The sequence below is a fragment of the Macaca mulatta genome, chromosome 3, assembly GCF_049350105.2.
Source record: "Macaca mulatta isolate MMU2019108-1 chromosome 3, T2T-MMU8v2.0, whole genome shotgun sequence".
NCBI lineage: Eukaryota > Metazoa > Chordata > Mammalia > Primates > Cercopithecidae > Macaca > Macaca mulatta.
Window position 1 is genome coordinate 78,683,278 of NC_133408.1, and position 19,584 is coordinate 78,702,861.

At 38.2% G+C, this 19,584-nt stretch overlaps 1 protein-coding gene across 4 annotated transcripts in view; it reads right to left on the minus strand.

Annotated features, from left to right (window-relative positions):
- VWC2 (von Willebrand factor C domain containing 2) overlaps positions 1-19,584 on the minus strand; it is a 160,117-nt gene that overhangs the window by 98,817 nt on the left and 41,716 nt on the right. The gene's annotated exons all lie outside the window — the stretch shown is intronic.

A 19,584-nucleotide genomic window follows, 5' to 3' on the forward strand; every position in this document is an offset into this window, starting at 1 on the left:
TGAGTGAGAACATGCGGTGTTTGGTGTTCTGTCCTTGTGATCGTTTGCTCTGAATGATGGTTTCCAGCTTCATCCATGTCCCTACAAAGGACACAAACCCATCTTTTTTATGGCTGCATAGTATTCCATGGTGTATATGTGCAACATTTTCTTAGTCCAGTATATCACTGATGGACATTTGGTTTGGTTCCAAGTCTTTGCTATTGTGAATAATGCCACAATAAACATATGTGTGCATGTGTCTTTATAGCAGCATGATTTATAATCCTTTGGGTATATACCCAGTAATGGGATAGCTGGATCAAATGGTATTTCTAGTTCTAGATCCTTGAGGAATCGCCACACCTTCTTCCACAATGGTTGAACTAGTTTACAGTCCCACCAACAGTGTTAAAGTGTTCCTATTTCTCCACATCCTCTCCAGCACCTGTTGTTTCCTGACTTTTTAATTATTGCCATTCTAACTGGTGTGAGTGATAAGCATTTTTTCTTTTTTTTTTTTTTTTTTTTTTTTTGAGGCGGAGTCTCGCTCTGTCGCCCAGGCTGGAGTGCAGTGGCGCGATCTCGGCTCACTGCAAGCTCCGCCTCCAGGGTTCCCGCCATTCTCCTGCCTCAGCCTCCCGAGTAGCTGGGACTACAGGCGCCGCTACCACGCCCGGCTAATTTTTTTGTATTTTTAGTGGAGACGGGGTTTCATTGTGTTAGCCAGGATGGTCTCGATCTCCTGACCTCGTGATCCGCCCGTCTCGGCCTCCCAAAGTGCTGGGATTACAGGCTTGAGCCACCGCGCCCGGCCTATAAGCATTTTTTCATGTGTCTGTTGGCTGCATAAATGTCTTCTTTTGAAAAGTGTCTGTTCATATCCTTTGCCCACTTTTTGATGGGGTTGTTTGTTTTTTTCTTGTAAATTTGTTTGAGTTCTTTGTAGATTCTGGATATTAGCCCTTTGTCAGATGAGTAGATTGCAAAAATTTTCTCCCATTCTGTAGGCTGCCTGTTCACTCTGATGGTAGTTCCCTTTGCTGTGCAGAAGCTGTTTAGTTTAATTAGATCCCATTTGTCAATTTTGGCTTTTGTTGCCATTGCTTTTGGTGTTTTAGACATGAAGTCTTTGCCCATGCCTATGTCTTGAATAGTATTGCCTAGGTTTTCTTCTAGGGTTTTTATGGTTTTAGGTCTAACATTTAAGTCTCTAATCCATCTTGAATTAATTTTTGTATAAGGAGTAAGGAAAGGATCCAGTTTCAGCTTTCTGCATATGGCTAGCCAGTTTACCCAGCACCATTTATTAAATAGGGAATCCTTTCCCCATTTCTTGTTTTTGTCAGGTTTGTCAAATATCAGATGGTTGTAGATGTGTGGTATTATTTCTGAGGGCTCTGTTCTGTTCCATTAGTCTATATCTCTGTTTTGGTACCAGTACCATGCTGTTTTGGTTACTGTAACCTTGTAGTATTGTTCGAAGTCAGGTAGCGTGATGCCTCCAGCTTTGTTCTGTTGGCTTAGGATTGTCTTGGCAATGCAGGCTCTTTTTTGGTTCCATATGAATGTTAAAGTAATTTTTTCCAATTCTGTGAAGAAAGTCGTTGGTAGCTTGATGGGGATGGCATTGAATCCACAAATTACCTTGGGCAGTGTGGCCACTTTCACAATATTGATTCTTCCTTTCCATGAACATGTAATGTTCTTCCATTTGTTTGTGTCCTCTCCACCGATCCCACAGAAATGCAAACTACCATCAGAGAATACTATAAACACCTCTATGCAAATAAACTAGAAAATCTAGAAGAAATGAATAAATTCCTTGACACATACACTCTCCCAAGACTAAACCAGGAAGAAATTGAATCCCTGAATAGACCAATAACAGGCTCTGAAATGAGGCAATAATTAATAGCCTACCAACCAAAAAAAGTCCAGGACCAGATAGATTCACAGTCGAATTCTACCAAAGGTATAAGGAGGAACTGGTACCATTCCTTCTGAAACTATTCCAATCAATAGAAAAAAAGGGAATCCTCCCTAACTCATTTTGTGAGGCCAACATCATCCTGATACCAAAGCCTGGCAGAGACACAACAAAAAAAGAGAATTTTAGACCAATATCCCTGATGAACATCGATGCAAAAATCCTCAATAAAATACTGGCAAACCGAATCCAGCAGCACATCAAAAAGCTTATCCACCATGATCAAGTGGGCTTCATCCCTGGGATGCAAGGCTGGTTCAACATATGCAAATCAATAAACGTAATCCAGCATATAAATAGAACCAAAGACAAAAACCACATGATTATCTCAATAGATGCAGAAAAGGCCTTTGACAAAATTCAACAGCCCTTCATGCTAAAAACTCTCAGTAAATTCGGTATTGATGGAACATATCTCAAAAGAATAAGAGCTATTTATGACAAACCCACAGCCAATATCATACTGAATAGGCAAAAACTGGAAGCATTCCCTTTGAAAACTGGCACAAGACAGGGATGCCCTCTCTCACCACTCCTATTCAACATAGTGTTGGAAGTTCTGGCCAGACAATCAGGCAGGAGAAAGAAATAAAGGGTATTCAACTGGGAAAGAGGAAGTTAAATTGTCCCTGTTTGCAGATGATATGATTGTATATTTAGAAAACCCCATCGTCTCAGCCCAAAATCTCCTTAAGCTGATAAGCAACTTCAGCAAAGTCTCAGGATACAAAATCAACGTGCAAAAATCACAAGCATTCTTACACACCAGTAACAGACAAACAGAGAGCCAAATCATGAGTGAACTCCCATTCACAATTGCTTCAAAAAGAATAAAATACCTAGGAATCCAAATTACAAGGGATGTGAAGGACCTCTTCAAGGAGAACTACAAACCACTGTTCAATGAAATGAAGGAAAGAAACTCTTTTTGCCTAAGTTCTGGAGTTGCTTAAAGATCTTCTGTTCTTCCATTTGCAATCGTCTTTTATTATCACAAAAATCCTTTTGAACAAATATCTCTTCTTGCTAAGTTCAGATTTATGTTTTTATTTTGCAATCGATCACCTTGTTGACAGAACTGAACGCTTCTTATCATTGCCAGAGTCAGGAACTCTTCTCACTGTAGCTAAAGCATGGCCAACGAGCCTTTGCCCTCCCACCTCCAGTAGCTGGAAATTGTTGCTTCCTTAGTGTCTGTTTCACTGAGGGTAGCCCTCAGTATGAGGAGTGTCTCTTTACACTGAGTGAAAAACTGCCACCTGTATATTCTACCCATGTGCACCCTATCAAACTATGCAGAAGAAATCGAATTCCTTTTCCATAAAATAAGCACTCAAGTATCATAACATTTCTCCCCTGAAGTACCTGCATCTTCTCCAGGTTAAATAATTATTTCCTGGTTAAATAAGTATGCTAATAAATACATTTGTTATAGCATTCCTGAATTCTGGTGTTCAGAGAGCGTGGAATAGTCCTTTTTACAATTGCTGGTGAAAAAATAAAAAATTCAAATTACTGACAGTCTAAAGCACAGAGTTTAACATTTCAAAAAATAAAATCCACATCAAAATAAATGAGAATGACTTCAAAAAACAATGAGAAATTTACAAAAGAAGATCATCACCACCATGAGCTCTTAGGAGAAGAGCCAGCAGCTGGAGATGGGCACCCTCAACTCAGGAGCCACAGGGAGCTTCTGGAGGTGTTTGGTCACCTCTTCAGCCAAAGCCAAAGAAGAATGATTACCACCTTAGATGCAGACAAGCACGTGGCACTGTATTGGGCTTGCTAAAACAGTCAGGTTTGGCGGTGGGGGCGGCGGGGGTGCGTGCTGAGTAATTAACAAACTTTCCAGAAGTTACAAACAACTGAATAGCAAGAAATACTGGAAGAGCAATGTTAAATAAAACTAGCCCAAGAAAATTACCATTGGACAGTGGACAGGAATAACAATAATAATACAAGGTGAATTAACAAATTTTGAAGTCAAATCCCAGTAATACAACATGTGATGAAGTCTAGATACCAGAGAAACCAGAGACTTCTGACAACACAGAGCCCCCATCACCCCACAGTGAAGCTCAAATTATTAAGGAAACAACTTCTGTTCCAGGACTCCTACTTGTTAAAGTTTTTGTTTTTTGTTTTTTCAAATTTTAAAGATTAATAAAAGATTCTACAGCTTGCCAAGGACAAAAAGGACAATGCCTAATATTTCTTCCTGGAGACTTTGAAAAGGAGGAGAACCACAGGGAAGAGCTGAACAGTCAAAAGCAAGTTTCCAGTACAAGTACTACATTCAGTGATGTTGACTTTTCTTTTGAAGGCAGAAAAATATAGAGTAGTTGGAGGACATGAAAAAAGAAAATCTGTAAACATAGTCCATGGCTGTAAAAAATCTTCCTAAGCAGCAATAGAGATCTGAGAACAGATTGAAAAAATGACAATAACCCAAAAGATAGTTAATGGCACACAAATCAATCAACATGAAGTTCTGCTTCCAGGTAGCAAATAAAGAGTCTCCAGAGATGGCCATTCTCATCCTAACAGAAAGAGCTGGATAAACTGTGAAACCACAGGTTCTTGTAATTGTTTTTTGTTTAATGTATCTATTCATTAGAGAGCTAAAGATGCAAAGAGATCCAGGTGGACTAAACGCAGAAAGGGATAAGCCTTCTGGCACCTACGGCTTGCCCTCCTCACTGGCAATGTGAAGGCAGAGGAAGAAGGCTGTTTAGGCAGAGCTAAGGAGAAAGGAAACAATGGGATCACAAACTTCAAAGGGCGTGTGTAGCCTGGCGTGATGCGTTAGACCCCAGAAGAGCACCAGCCATGGAATGAGTCTGCAACCAAACACTGGCCCTTTCCCATGAGCTTCAACAAGTGAACAGGGATGTTAGGGGAAGGGCACGAATGCCGAGATGCCCTGCCAGACTGCCAGAACCTTAACTGGGGTACTGTGGATGCCTCCATGGGACACAGAGGAGAGAGAGGCCACTGAAGAAGTGGGACCCAGGAGCAAAGCTGGAAAACAAGGAACTCCCTAGAGACCCAAAACTCTGGCAAGCTATAAATGGGGAGAGACTCTAAGAGTTCAGAAAGCTGGTGGGTGGGATATTATTTTCTAAAAAATCTCAAGTCACATGGGTGTTCAGATTCTAAGCACTGCTAAAGAGAAATCCTGATACAGCCTTGCAAATATTTTAAGCCAGTGAATAATTGTTTTAAAATATAGTGTATTAACAGAAAGTTGAGGTATAGTAAGGACAACAGATCAGGAGACAACTCTCTTTGCAAGATAGTTCATTACTCATAGGTTCCAATAGAAGAGGGACACCACCCTCAGGGGACCACTGGGAAGTGGCAGGGTTAGCCATGAGGCAGAGAGAGAGAGAGAGAGAGAGGAGCTGTGGGCAACAGCCTTGGTGTGGGTTCTATGGGAAGGAATTGGTAGAGCAGGGCAAACAGGCTTAGCATTGACTAGTCTGAATCATTTCAGTGGGCTGTGGGGTACCCGGGCTATCCCTGGGACCTGGCCCTGAGTGAGTATTAGGGCAGGGTACAGCAGCCCAGAGTGTAAGAGCCTGCTGCAGGAGGTGGTTGGGAGAGTGAGCTCTGGATTGGTTGTTTATATTTGAAAAGCCTGCTCTCTGCAAGTTGCTTACTATCTCTCAGAACTGATGAACCCTGGGAGAAGCCATCTGTCTAGCAGCAGTGAGACCCCAGATGTCAAAGTATCAGAATACAAAAAATAAAAGACATGGTTAATATAGAACTAAATCCAACTACACAGCAGCACAGCCCAGACTCAGCTCAACACATACAGGCTACCACCACACCCCACTAGAATGGACAAGTTTAGAAAGACTAACAATACTGAGTGTTGGTGAGGATGTTTAGCAACTAGAACATTCATATATTGCTGGTAGGAGTGTAAAATAGTACAAACCCTTTGAAAATTAGTAATTTATTGTAACTTTTCACATAGACCTACCCCATAACCCACTCCTTAGTATTTACTTGCAAGCCATAGAACTATATGACCACAAAAATCCTGGTGCAAAATATTCATAGCACTTTATTCATTATAGTTCCAAACTGAAAAGGAACCAAACATCCATCAGCAAGAGAAGGCACTTACAAATTGTGGTTTATTTGTACTATGGAATACTACTCAGCCAAAAAAGGAACCAAAATACAAATACACACAGCACGGATGAAATTCAAAAATATGCTGAGTGAAAGAAGCCAGATATAAAACATCTCATGTAAGATTCTACTTATACGATGTCTCAGAACAAGCGGAAATAATCTATAGAGACAGAAACTGGAAGTAGGTATTTCTGGCACGAAGGGTGGGGTGGGAATTACATGGCAATGTGCATGAGGGCACATTCTGGGATGATGGCTGGTGGAAGTATGTAACTATGAATACTTAACTGAATGATCAAAATTTGTGCATTTTATTGTATGTAAACCGTGTCTCAATAAAAGACTTGATCAGAATATATAAGAAAGCAAAATGCATTCTGAAAAAACAAAGAACAGTAAGTATTGCATTTTACAGTAAAAAACTAAATAGTAAGATGTAATGGGGTTTCCAGAGAAGGCTATACCAATGCCCAATTTAGAGAAGTCCCCCAGAAAAGAGGTGAGACATGAAATAAACGGCCATTATTAAGAGGAGGCTTAGAATTGCTCTTGTACATGGTGGACCTTTTAAATGGTGATTATTATTAATACAATATAATGGTAAGAATGGTAGAAAATAATGAAAGCAACTTATTTTCAGCATAATAAATTCTAGAAAATGAATTTAATAACATGCAATTATCTCCCATCCAATACTAAGAAAAATAAAAAGCTATTGTTTTATACAACATAGAAATAAAAAGACACAACAAAGGCTAGCTATGATATTGAATATATTGGAGAACGGGATCCTGTACTAATAAAATACTAAAATGGGCTGGACTTTTCTATAAAAAAGAGGCACTTTCTGGAATTAATATGAATTTAAAAAAATTTAAAGCATGTCAAACAACTTTGCTAACTATACAATAACACTTAAAGTCAAAATGCATTATATAAATACTAAAAAATGGGCAAAGCTTCACTCTATTTGCATGAGTATAAAAATGTCAGAATTGACAATAAAAACTCAAGAATACAGAAAAGTACTTAAAATGTAAACATACAAATATGTGAGTCCTATTCATAAACACAACTGCAATATGACATAACTAACTGTATTAACAATATATAAAATCATACAAAGCAATAAATAATTTTAAAACTTCAAATTATAATAAGCATATGTCAAAACTTGGGAATATTATGAAAATGAAATGTGTATTCTTATGTATAAGTGGATATAAGCAATTAATAAAACAATTGTGAATAAACTATTTTTTCCTGACTTGGAATACTGAACATGCTCAAGATAAAAATTTTGCCTAAGAAAATACACCAAATTCATATAATCGTAAATTTATCATAAGGCATAAATAATACATAGTACTTGCTAGAAAAAAAAAGAATATTTATATAGTCCACCCATCAGGGGCCAGAGTCTGTTAAACGACTTTAAGTTATCTTTTGTGATAATATTTTCAAACATTTGAAACATTAGTTAAACAAATAAGAAATCTATTAAAAACTTTTTAAATGAAACCACCAAAAATTTCCTAGCAGATTTGTAGTATACAAGACATTAATATTTAAAAATATCACTGGTTTTGACATGTAGTATTTATTTTGTTTCTAAACAGCACATAATTTTAGTATGATTTCTTCTTTAAGCAAAAAATGATTAAGACAATATTTTTTTCAATTGAAATTTTAAAGGACATACATTTGTGCACTTCTAAAGACTCTGGCTTGTTCACCTGCAATGCTATAGTTAGAACCACACTTGTATATAACAGGTTCTTGACTGAAAATTATTGAATGACTGTCTGCGAGTCTCACCTTTTTCAGTCCACTAATATTTTTGGGGGGACCTAATACATGATCATTTTTTAAAAAATGTTCTAAGATGTTTTAAAGGAGATTATTCTTTTTTGGATACAAAATTTTATATGTGAAAATAACTAACTTGTTAAAGATTTCTCGTATCTTCATTTTCTTGCAGACTAAAAGTGGAAGACTTCTGGTAATGGTGATGGTGTCACTGAAAAACTGTTCCCCAGACAGCAATGATGAAAACCAGACAGAAGGAATAATTATTGGGAGGTATCAGAAAGCCACCAAAAGCAGGCAGAAAACCTAGGAGAGTTTACTCTAAACAGATGCTTACAACAAAGGGTAAGAATCATGAGTTTGTAGCTTTTTTGCCTGTGGTGGGTTTTTGTCAACTCTCCTTTCTCCTCAAGTCACAGGAAATCACAGTCTTACTGCCTCAAGGACAGAGTCAGATTTGGCAGAACAGTTGGAAATATGGGGGTGGTAGGGATCACTGAAGTAAGAAAGCCAAAGAAAAGGTAAGACTCCAAATCAGCACAAACTGCCTGTAACTCTGGCCAACTGATGAATAAGCATGTACAGTGAGGAGTCTGAGGAGGTAGCCAGAAAGTAGGTGTAAATGTAAGAGGAGTCTATCATTAAAGGACAAAAGTGCATTAAGAAACATCAGTTTCTTATTGCTGTTTTGATTGTATGACTTTCTCAACTCACCTGCAGTTCAGATAATAGAAAGCAAAGTCTTACAGCTGGGATTAGCAGAGCAGCTGGAAAGTGAGGAGGAGCACATAGAAGCAAGGAAACAGAAAATGGCTAGGCCCAAAATGCCAGCATAAACTGCACAAGTACTTTGCTTGACCACTAACCTCCACAGGCACAGTGAATTCTGAAGAGGTCCAGACCAATTTAGAAGCAGCTGTAACCAAAAAGAACTAGGCAAAGAATAGAGGAGATCTATATTCACACTGTGGTTCCAGGCAGGAACAGAAAACCATCAATCCTCAGAAGAAACAACAGAACGCAGAGTTGCTGCAATGTAACAACAAAATGTATGCCCCATACTGAAGGAGAAAAAAACTAAAGAAATGGACTCCAAGAGGGCCTATATGTTGTACTCTGTAGACAAAGACTTCAAAGTAGCTATTAAGGGATGTTTAAAAATTTTAAGGAAAATGTGATCTGAATGGGTCTTAATGAGTGAACATATAGATAACATGAAGAAATGAAAACTATAAAAATAATTCTATGGAATTTCTAGAATTGAAAAGTACAATAACTGTAATGAAAAATTCACTAAATTAACTCAACAGATGATTTTAGAGGGCAGAAGACAATCAATCAACTTGAAGATAAACTAATATAAATTATCCAATGTAAAGAACAGAAAGAAAAAAAGATACAGGGAAAATAAATCCTTAAAGACCTGGGGGGTGAAATAAGAAGTTTTCATATGTATAATTTGGGTTTAGGAAGGGTAGGAAAGAGAACAAGAAACAGAAAAATAAATAATGAACGAAAATTTCACAAATTTGGAGAATTTTGTAAGGTAGGAAATACAAGATTAATAAAAATCGAATATATTTCTATACTGAAGGAGTTAACAACTGGAAATTGAAATTAAATGTAAACATTTCCATTCAATATTAGGAAAAGCATAATATTAAGAATAAATTAACAAAAGATATGCAAAACTTGTATAATAAAAACCATAAATATTACTGAAAGAAATTTCAAAATATCTAAATAAATGAAGAGATATGCCATGTTCGTAGACTGAAAAACTCAATCTGGTTAAGATGTCTGTTTTTCCAAAATTAATCTGTAAATTAAATGCAAACTCAACTAAAATCAAAACAGGGTTTTTGTAGAACCTGACAAGCTAAATTTAAAATTTGGTGACAATGCAAAGGCTAATGGAATTTTAAAAAATAAAGTTGGACATCTTATAGTACTTAATTTCAAGTTTTTCAATAATTCTAGAGAAGAGTCTGACATTGGCATAAGGATTAACATATAGGTCAATGGAAAAGAACAAATGGTTTGGAAAAAGGTCCCCACATATGGTGAACTGATTTTTGACCCAAAAATGTCAAGATAATCCAATAGGAAAAAGCTAATCTCTTCAAAAAATGGTACTGGAACAACTAGATATCAACATGGGCAAAAGCAAACATCAACTCTTATCTCCCTCCATGTACCCAGAAAATAAATCTGAGAGCTAAAATTACAAACTTTTAGAAGACAATGTAAAAGAAACTTATGACCTTGGATTAGGCAAATATTTCATAGACAGGACCAAAAAGTAAGCCATGAAAGAAAAATTGAGAAACCAAACTTTATCAAAATTAAAAACTTCTGCTCTTTAAAAGATACCGTTAAAAATGAAAAGGCAAGCCACAGACTGAGGGAAAATACCATATACACATATACTAGATGAAGGATTTGTATTAACTTTTTCAAGTCAATAACAAGAAATATGACAGAATAACAATAACAATAAAAAGAATAACAATAAAGAATGAGCCAAAGATTTGAACAGGCACTTCACAAAATAGGATATAAAAGTGGCTATAAACAACATGAAAAGATGCTCATATCACTGGTAGTTACGGAAATGCATATTAAGGTGCACTAGACCTCCTAGACCTTCTGAAATTAATCTCTGTCAGTACCAAGTGTTGGCAACGATGTGGAATACCAGTGTAATATAATATTTCACAAGTGCTGTTTTGACCTAGATTTGATGTCATGGCTGAAAACTTCCAATTCCTCTACACAGGCAGTTTACTAAGCCCCCGCCACCACTACTTCCCTTACCAGGCACTAACACTGCTGAATTATAATAAACACACACCCAACCGCCAGGGACCCCAGGATACTTAGGGCCCAGGAATGGACCTTCTTATTTGGAATTATTCAAAATGCCCAATGTCCAGGGATCCCAGTTGGCTCCACCAAGCTCACCCCACCCCACTTGCCATACAGAAGACTATATTTTCCTTTAAATCTTTAAACATACCCTCATAGCTACTTTGAAGGCTTTCCCTGCAGAGTCCAACATTCTAGACTCTCTTAGAGTCAGTCTCTTTAGTCTTTTTTCCTTCCGTATGGGGAGTACATTTCACGGTTGTATAGTTCCATCTTGCTGTTACCCTGTCCCTGGATGCAGCTCACTATGTAGCCCAAGTGGCAGCCTCTTCTCATTCAAAGCTGTAACCAAAAGTTCTTTCATCTGTCCAAGCATCCTTGTATGATATCCTGCCAGTTAGAGAACCCATACTCGTAACTATTATCGTGTAATTATAAAACAAACTGGAGCACTCATGCCGTCCTGAAGGGAATGCTCAATAGAACAGCCACTTTGGAAAACTGATAGTTTCTTACAAAGTAAAACATATCCACTCGCTCCCACAGTTCCATTCCTGGGAAGTTACCCAAGACAAATATAAACATATTTCTACACAAGGGCTTATCCACGAAAGCTCGCAGTAGCATTATTCATACTAATCAGAAGCTTAAAACCTCAAATCTCCACCAAGTAGTAAATGAATGAAGTGTGCTGTGTCTACACAAGCGAGCACTGCTCAACAGTAAAAAGGAAGGGACTGATACAAGCAACAACACAGGTGAGCCTCAAAAACATCACCAAGTGGAAGAAGCCAGACACAGAGACTCATACTCCATGACTCTCATCTGAAATTCTGTGAAGCACTGGTTAAAAATAACCACAGTGATAATCCGAGCACTTTGGGAGGACAAGGCAGGCAGATCACTTGAAGTCAGGAGTTCGAGACCAGCCTGGCCAACATGGTGAAATCCTGTCTCTACTAAAAGTACAAAAACTAGCTGGGTGTGGTGGCAGGTGCCCATAATCCCAGCTACTCAGGAGGCTGAGGCAGGAGAATCAAATCGCTTGAATCCTGGAGGCAGAGGTTGCAGTGAGCTGAAATCCTGCCCCTGTACTCCAGCCTGAGCAGCAGAGTGAGACTCCATCTCAAACAAAAAACAAAAAACAAAATCCCACAAAACCCCACAGTGAGATGAAGCAGAGCACCAGCTGCTTAGGATTAGGGCTGGAGAAAAAGGTGAGAAATAAACTGCACCTTTAAAAGGCAGGTTTTTAATTATATGTGAGGTATACCTCAGTAAGCATGATTTATAAAAGAAGAAACTAAAAACACTACACAATTTATACATGACAGGGCATAACTGCATTAATAATGGCAACTTTCTAAAACTTCAAAAGCTAGAGTTTTTTTAAAATTAATTAATTCGTTAAATACTGTAATGAAAGATTTCTAGTTGGAAAGAAATATGCAGCCAAAATAAAGAGAATTCAATTTTTTAAATGTCAAAAACTTTGTTAGGCATTTAGATTGACTTTAAAGTAGGTCTTCCAAAGTTCAACTATTTCTAAAGAAATCCAACTGATGAAAGAGAAAGCACTACTGCCATGCTGAGAATTTTTTTATATTCGTAAAAAGATGGGTTTATGAGAATATTTTTAAATTTTGACAACTATAGCTTCTATATTTATTTTTAGAATGTCACAGCTTGTTTAGATGCAATTATGAATATGTGCAACACAATCAAATTCAAGTGCATTTTAACTCTGTTGGTTTCTTAAGTTAAATCACGGTTTTTATCATGACACTCTGCTCCTGCCAAAATTTATCCAAAGTATTAGTCAAAAAAAATTGTACTTTTAACACTGAATTCTTTAAATGAATTTAAAATACAATTTAAAATAGTATTAGATGTTTTAACTCATGGAATCAACTTCCAAAAGCTTTTTTTAAAATCCAAGAATAGATTTGTTTTTAATTACTAACTTTGAAAATTATGGAATTGTTTTTCTACTTGAAGTATGTAAGACACTGATATAAAACTGACATTATTTAATGTTTTGCTGCTTTTTTTTTATGCTGTTGGAGTCAACATAGTAACAGGATTTGTTTTACTTTTTGCACAGCTATTAGAAAATTGCAGTTGAAAATGAGTGATGTTAATCTAGGGCAAAATTCTCATCTGCTGTCAATGAGCATTCATGGTTCAGAGAGTGACAAGTAAATATCCCTTCCACTGCCAAGTGTGTGACATCATTGTCTTGAGATCCTCTTATTACTGTAACTATTTACTTTTGAACTAGAAGCTGATGTTTCTTCCACAAATTTATGTTTTCCAGTTTGTTTGTATCTTGCCAGTGAGCTCACTGCAGCCTCCAACAATGAGTGGGCAAACTGCAAATTAAACACTCATCAATATCCTTGCAAAAGCAAAAATCAATATTAAAAATTGGCTAAAGTCCTCTTTCCCTCCCTGCTTCCTTCCTCATTGCTAGTGAAAGGACTAGTTGCAAAATGGAAAAGTTCATAGAGTGAGTTACTTTCGTTGTGATAATATTGGCTAACAGGAAAACAAGCCCTTCATTCAGCATCCTGGGTGGGGAGGGCTGGGCAGCTCATCTCCAGGCTGTGGTTCCATAGGTGGTGCAGGCTGAAGGACAGCTCTTATCTGACCATGCTCATCACTGCACAGAACTCTCGTCCTGCCAGCCTTCCTCAGCCTGTACTTGGGCTGCACCTATGGGGGATGACTGTCAGTGTTCATCTTTTTGATAAGTTTCAGGTGCTAAATTTTTGTGTTTAATCAGGGATCACAAGGCATTGCAAGGATAAATGATGGGGAAGAGTCAATGTAAGTGAAGTACACTTTACTCTTTGCATTCCTGGTATGTGCAACCACCATATTTACATTCTTTAGACAGTGAAACAAAAGTCAAATTCTTGTCAGTTCGATTAGAATTTTTGAACAAAATGTAACTAATGAAACATTTCAGGAGTACTTAATTCAAAGACTCACTTGCAGTAACTGAACTTCATTTTAATCCTTTTTAAAAATAAATTTGTATTCCCTACAAAGTTCCTCAAAATTAGAATATTGGACAGGAATGAATTTCTTTAAAACAAATATCCATTTATTCTCCTCTGCTTATAAAATCTTAATGAATGAGCCCTTCCTTCAGGCTTTCATTACTCATGGGAGCCAGAGGGGAGAGTCTTAGCATCTTCATTATTCTGATGCTGTATTTTCAATAATGACTGCGGGCTGCCATGGTAATCATCCTTCATGGTACCTGGAGTGTGGAGCGTTGCCTGTGAGATGTTTCCAGCACTCCAGATGGGCTCAGAGCTACAGAGTAGCTGCAGGGTAGAGCGTTCCTGAGATATTAAAAGTAATGGCACCTACCTAATATTTACAAGAGGTAAGAAATCATCATCAATCTCTTCAAGAGCTTCAGGGAGATTGTGAGGGTCAATCTCTCTCAAAGTAATGACAGGGAGCTTGGTGTTTCTAATCTCACTTTAGAAAGGATTAAAACCTTAGAAATATATTGTGAGAGACCAAAATACACCTCCCCAAATAGGGAGGACTTTGAGCTGAAGATGATTAAGAAGCAGCAGATGCAGGAAAGACCTCTGCCCTCCCTCTATTTATATGGACATGGTGTTACAAAGACTAAAGGTACCCTACCTGTCCCCTTCTACCAGGGAGAATAGAGACCCTCCTGGACCTGAGATGGTACCAGAGGAGCCCACACTAACAAGCATCACAAACTAGTCTCTAGCTGCCAGTTATTTGCCCTCCCCCACTGGACCCCTTAGGTAATCAAAGTCCTTTGCTTTTGTCTCCTTACTTCTCTAAAAATTTACTGTTCCCTGTTATCAGCTAGAATTCAAAGCCACCTCTTGGAGAACTACTCATTCTCTGGGTATCTCCCATGTAAGTATGAAATATAAACGTGAATAAACTTGTTGGTTTCTTTTAACTTGCCTTTTGTAACAGGTCTCCACACTACAAACCTATGTTATTTTTCCCCTACAATATAAAGAACATCATGCAGTATTTTACATTTCAGGCTGCACAGCATGGCCCATGTTTTGGCTGCATGTCCCTCATGTTTCAGAGAACTTGGTCATGGAGAACGCAGTGTGAAATGAGCAAGTTCATGAAGGTGGTCAAGGAATCATGTTACCCGAGACTGTGAGCACCACGGCAGGGGCACACACAACGCTTTCTGTGAACACAAAGTTGAGACCTTGTGAAGCAGGAAGTAGACATCTGCCTCCACCCTTGAACTCCTGTAGAGTTCTGTTTGTTCGAGAAGGGTTTTAAGGCATTCTGGATGGAGTAAGCAAGAGAGCGAAAACAGGTGAACAGATGTATTGACAGTTTTGTGTAGGTTCAATACAGCAGGAAGGGCTGAATGCAGCCATGACAGAGGGAACTGCAGACCAACGAGGAAGCTGTTGGATGCCAAGGTGTCTGTCTTCCCAAGGGGCTAGTGAGAGGGCTTCAAAAATTGAGTTATTAGGAGATAAGTGAAGTTTGGGTTTTGGGACATGTGTGACACTTTTCATAAACATTAATCACATTCAATTTATTTGCTGAGGCTGTTGACTTCCTTTACATAATATTTTATTTTAAAGGCACATTCATATATATATATATGAATTTACATATATACATGAATTTATATATATATGAAGATATATATATATATATTTTTATCTTCAATTTGCTTTCAATCTCTTTTCACTGATGAGGAAAGTGAGGTGCATGCATCACAGGTGGCCCCGGCAGCAGGTCTAGCCAGATCCAGCTCCCTTGCTGCAGGGTCTACTCTGTCTCAGGGTCCTGCAGAGCCCCTATGCGGACTGGATGTTGCTCTGCTCCGCTTTGGGGAAAGGTGATCAGCACCTTCTCTCGAAGGTCTTCAAGGAATAAAGGATGAATGTTTTAAGTGCTTATCTCATTCACTTACCAGATGATTTACTGGCATAAGATGGGGAAAAACAAGAAAATTTGTGAGTTAACTGGAGAAAAAAACAACTGTTCTTTCTGTGCACCCAAAATGGATCACTGAGTAACGATGTCTGAAACATTTATGCATTAGTGTCAAAGAATAATAGATTTTTAGCGTTGAAGGGCTCTTCAAATAAACTAGTCCAATTTGGGAAATATTTCTCTGTGAATTTGGCTCCCCATCCCCTGAATACTTAAGTAATAGGAATTCTAATGATTAGAAAATTTTTCTTTGTATCACTTCCCAATCTGCCTTCTCTCAATTGCCATCCACTTTTAGCCATTCCCTCCTAAGATTACCTAGATGCGGACATGCTCAGCATTTGGTGGCTCTCCTTGAGGTAAAGTCTAATGTGTACTTTTGTACCTACCGTAGCCTGCTCATAAGGTGACAAAATACATTCAAATAACTGGTATTTTTAACCGGTATTATAAGAATCAAGTTATAGCATAGGCTAAAATTCAGACACTCTTTTCAGAAGCGTTTAATTCTTATTATCTGAAACATTTCTGTTTTCCTTATTAATGAATTGGCAATGTTTTTCCCCCCATATGATAATGCTTTACTCAATGATGGCTGATGTGCTTTCAAAAGACACTCAGTGAATGTGTGATTAAAGATAAATTCAGTTTGCAGCTGTCAGGATTGGCAAATTGTAACTGCTCTTAAGTGAAGGCATTTGTTTTAGAAAAGATGAGATGCAATTTTCAGAATTGGAGGTTTATGGATACCTCCTGGGGTAATGGACTATTTTATACCTGAAGTTTATCTTCCTGAAAGACAAATAAAAGGTTTGGGTTTTGCTGTTAGTGTAAGAGCAGAATGTGTCTTCTGATCAACAAAGAGGGTATTTTACATTCCCTGGAAGCACCCACTGAAAATCCTTGCTAAGAATATTCATTGGCTTATTCTCCTGGAGATGAAGACAGATTGGACAAGTCATCCACAGGGTTATTTGTCTTCACACTGTCTCCACTGACAGATCATTTCTACCAGAATGTGCTCCATGTAAGTGTTTTGGATGCAATTCAAGTTACCTCTGGTAATGGCGCCATTGATCATGCTGTGGATGTGGTAAAGATATCTGCCTTAGGATGAATAGCTGTATTGTATATTGTGACAATTGATTTCCCTTTTGCTGAAGACACAGGCTGGAGATATTTTAGAGCACTGTATTAATGACCAAGCAGCTTTTAACAGATGAATAATGGTGAAGGAGCGTGAATGGATAATCTTCTAGAGGACAGAGGGCCTTGCCTGTGAAATACAGCCGGAAATTTAACCTCTTCTGCAGCTTGGGGCCACTGCCTGAGACCGGAAAAACTGCCATAGTGTTCAAGCAACAAGTCTTAGAGGTTGATTAGAGGTGGATATTACTTTTAAGAAACTCAACTTGGGATAGAGTACCAGGGGGCCAATGGCAGGGAGAAAGCAGTCGTGAGTGTCTGGATTCAACAGTGGGCTCTTGATTTACTTGATCCTCATATGAAGACCACAAGGAATGAATGGAAGATTGTCCCAGTTTTGCAAGTGAAGAAACTGAAGAGGGGAAGCACATTAGACAAGGTGATAGGGATAAAGCTAGAATGTGCCAGTCTAGCTCCAAAGCCAAGGCTTTTTGTACTATTTCTTCAAGGAATTCAGTCTAACTTGACAGTTCACAACACTGAACAAAAAAGCATCCATCAGTGCCTGTGATGTGCTCTTCCTCCCATTCTTCCTGCCTCTTGGATCAACCCATAGTCTTTGTCATTACCCAAATCAGAAGTGAAGCCCCATTCTTCAACTTTTGATCTCCCCCTACCTTGTACAGTCAACCACAAAGTGCGGTTGACTTGACCTTTGATGTATCTCCTTAGGGCACCGTGTCTCCTTGTGCTCACTGCCCATGTCCAAACTATTGCCCTTCTCTGGATCACTGCAATAGCCTCTTTTCAGACACCCTCAACCAGAATGACTTTCAAGAAGTCAAATGTATTTGCACCATTTCCATCCTATAATCCCTTCTTTGGCTTCTCATGGCCTCAGAATTAAATCTATTAATAACTTCTCTAATGAAGCATCAAGGTCCTTCCTAATCTAGTCAGCATCCATTCTCACATCCCTGCCTCACACTTCCCAACTCTCCCTCCAACTCCAGGCTTAGGCAACAAATCCAGTGCATAAATATGGTTCACTCCCACCCTCTGGACATATGCTGTGCCCACAATCCACACACTCCTTCTCTTCTTCTCCCATTCCATGACCCACTCCCACTCTGCAGCAGGCATTCTCCTTGCTCAATACTGTGTCCTTCATAAATTCAATGGAAATCACCTGTTTCCTTCACATAATCTATGGTTCTGGAAGCTTTCCTATTAGCCATTTTCTCTTCTGTGACATACAGCAAAGGATGAGTCAATATATCTGTTGAATAAATTAATGAAGGACTTTGCAATTCATCCTGGTATTTAATTGACACAAAGCATCCACTGATGTGGCTACGTTAAATATTTCCAAGTTATAGGTACCCAAAAGGATACAGAGAAATCAAGTTACTTGACCAAAGTTTTACTGTATAATACTCTGTCGTATTACAAGGCAGCCTGATCATTGGTTTTCACATCAAGGGTCTTCAGTTATTAAGAACCACTTAAATTATGTTCAAAATTATTTTGCCAATAAGGTAGACAAGTATAATATTGTGGAAAAATTACCATCTAAAATATTGTAAGGTTTATGTGCTCAATATTGAAATAATGAGGCATCATTTTTCTACAGTTTAAATTAACAAAAGGTTAGCAAGGTTATAATAAAATCAGAGGCTTTATAAATTTACACAACCTTTTATAAAACAACATGGTGATATGTATCAGAGTCATAAAATATCCTAAGCTGTCAGCCTAATAATCTCACTCCTGGGAGTTTCTCCTAATGTAAGAATTCAAAGGCAAATAAAGGCCATATACATTGTGATGTTTACTGCAGCATTACTCACTTCTTCCTCCTCTTTCCCTCACTACTTTTGTCATAATTCAAGTAAAACAGAAAACACAAGTTATTTACAAGGCTACCTCACCTCTAGACTGTGAGATCATTAAAGGCAGGCATCATAGCTTGACTCATCTTTATACATGCAGTGAAATAAACAATAAGTGCCTCAGTGTTTTATAAGAGTAACATATATATGCTACAATATATATAAATATGCATGCACATACACAGAACACACTTTTCTCCAACAATCTGAAAAACAAAGGGTCCAACAACACATGGTGTCTACACAATTCCTACACTCAGCATCAATGGCATAAGAATACAATGGGATTAGGACTGTGGCTTCTGAGAATAGCCACGAGTGAAATCAATCTCCATTAGGAAGCAAGCCAGAGAAAGTTCCCACAAGGATCTCTGGACACACATTTATACAGACTCAGTGACAGTTAAAGAGAGGCAGAGATAGGGAAGTGACTTCAGGGCTGGTCCTCAACAAGTTCAAGGGGCACAGTGTAACTGGTAATGGCCAGGCCTAGTGGACACCAGTTTTTGATCTGAGTCCCTGGCTTTATCTGAAATCCATTCCCAAAGGCAGTTTGTCTTGAGGAAGCATACAAATAAAACCACCAGCACACACTTTCTGACCATCAGTTTAGAAGTGCACTTAATTCTGAAAAGTACTTCAGCCTAATAAACTGGTAGCAACACTTTGGGGCAGTCTGTCTGTAACTTTATTTATTTATCTTAAAAATACGATTCTGTCCCAGTGCTTGCAAGCAAAGGGACCATTATAAATTGTTCTCAGATTTAC